We start from the raw sequence: 2,517 nt of genomic DNA, 5'->3' as shown, positions 1-2,517 counted from the left end.
TTGGAAGGAAGGAGTGTCATGAAGCGGCCCTATTTGATTAAAATATTTTATATATTATACATTCTCTACATGCATAAACTTTCTGTATTCCACATGTATAAATTATTAATTTCATAACATCTTTCTGACAAATACATCGCAAATGGTAATAATGAATATAGAACGTACTGAAATATGAAAGTTAGAGTTGGGGTTAATAAGGAACTGATAAAATAAAATATTCTGGTCGCGGTTCTAATATGGAGACAAAATACATTTTCAGCGATCACCAATCAGACACGATCAGAAATGTTTAATAAATATGGGGAATTATAAAAAAAGAAGTATGTAACGCAAATATAAATTATCACGTTTTGTTTTTCTTTCTTTTATGCACACTGTTGTGACAAACAGTCGTGATAGACAATTAATGTCTAAAAGTGTTATGTGATGGTATGCCAATTAATAATTTATAATCTATATATAATATTTTTATATATGTAGAGCTTTGGAAATGTTATGTGTGCATTTTTAGTATAGTAGGGACTTACTGGATCATTTCGTCGTAACGTAACATTCGCGGTGAGCATCCGACTTCGGATGGAGCACTCGGAATACTGTACTGACTGTACGAATGCTCGCATCGTAACGTAACACGTTACGATGCGAGCATTCGTATAGTCAGTATAGCGAGCCGAGCTCATTCCGAGTATTCCATCCGAATACTCCCTTTACGTTATGACGAAACGATTCCAGTCAGTCCTCAACTGCTAAGAAATAGGTCAAATCAGTATTTCAATTGTTGAAACATACTTATACTATTTCCCTCGTTTTATCCGATGTTATTTTATTAATATTTTTTTGCAAACTAATAGGTTGCTTAATGATTAAACATTGCAATTTTTAAACGAACTGTATGGATATTTTTGTCATTCTTAATTTTTTCTTTATCGTAAAAAATATTAATACTGTTTTCTTTTTATACTCCAAATGTTTCTTTTCCAGAATAAAAATAAGTTTTTTTCGTTACATCATTTTAAAAAAAATGGGAATGTAAAATAATAATCATAAACTATCCAAATATCTTCATTTGCCGTAAAACATATCTCTGAAACAATATGTTGTTGGTGATAAATTTTAATTTCGTCCCGCTTGACCCTACCTAGGTAGATTAACAACAATACCCGATTTTCATATATTTTATTCATGACAATACTTTAGAAACTAACGTTATGTTGGCTGCACTGATTGTAGTACAAATTATGCTAATGTCATACTATGTACGTACAGGCGGTAAATATGTTGTTTTTGAATGTATGAATTATTGTTACTGGTAATGGAAAAATAGAATGAATTGTTGAGCAAAATAATAAATCAATCTCTTCGTGATGCAGATTAAAAATGAAAACCACGTGTTTGAAACCAGCATAAAACTATTTGGTTTTCCTGCAGTAAATACTGATAGAAAAAGTGTCGAAATATCTTAAACAATAATGCACAGGTGCTTACAACATAGAGTTCCTGTGTAAATATCAGTTATTGGATATTGCTGTCATATTGGTTACCATATTTTCCAAAATACATTATGTATTTCATTTAAGTTTCATTGAAAAAATATTTATTGCTGGGAGTTTAAAAGATGTTCAACTGTATTATAGTACATAATATATTGTGACTATTTCCTGATGTTTAGAGAGAGAATTTTTCAATCTTTTCACGAATTGAGATACTTTCTTTTGTTAGTGTTGATAATTTGACAGTTAATTTTTAATTGACCTTCTCTAGAATTGATATGACATTCCCCAACTTGTAATGTTTATTATGCATTGTGCATAGTACATAAAAATATAGAAACTATCATAAATATCCCCAAAAGAAGCATTACATGAATAAACTACAAAATAAGTTGTTCATTGTAAATATATATATAATAGACTTAGAAGCCTACTTCACGGGTGACTTAATCGCTGCAGTATCAATCAGCGGGAAAGATCCATCTCGTAATTTTTTAAGAAAAAAAAAAAAAGAATTTATTAAGGCCTAGTATTCACAACTTAATTTTCTCTAAATTTAGGTAACATTTTACGTAATTGATCTTTTACTTAAAACATCGTTTTGGCATTGAAAAAATAAGTTTTTATTTGAAATAATTATATGGTTTTGAAAAGAAGAGTTATTGAAAGGTCAGGAGTTAAAAAATAAAACTTTAAAAAAATCTTATTGATTTTTTAGTTCACTTAGAAGAAAATGCAGTACTGAAGTAAAAAAACTTGAGTTCAATTAAATAAGTTAATTAGTTATTCAGATACCATGCACACGAAATTAGAAAAATAGTGAACATAAAAACTGGGGAAAATGCGTTTCAATGTTTTCATAACAAGGCCAGCACTTGTATATCTGTCTCGATGCTTTTGGGTACATTCTTGGAAAAATATACATATTAAGAATTGGCCTGTTACTTTGTAATCATATTCTTAGATAGTTTATAGATTTAAGCAATATGAAATTAAAATAATATATTTATTTTAACATTCTGAT

The sequence above is a fragment of the Brachycentrus maculatus genome, unplaced genomic scaffold, assembly GCF_059751285.1.
Source record: "Brachycentrus maculatus isolate JH-2025_06_01 unplaced genomic scaffold, ASM5975128v1 h1tg000055l, whole genome shotgun sequence".
NCBI classification, from domain to species: Eukaryota; Metazoa; Arthropoda; class Insecta; order Trichoptera; family Brachycentridae; genus Brachycentrus; species Brachycentrus maculatus.
This window is presented reverse-complemented; position numbering follows the sequence as displayed.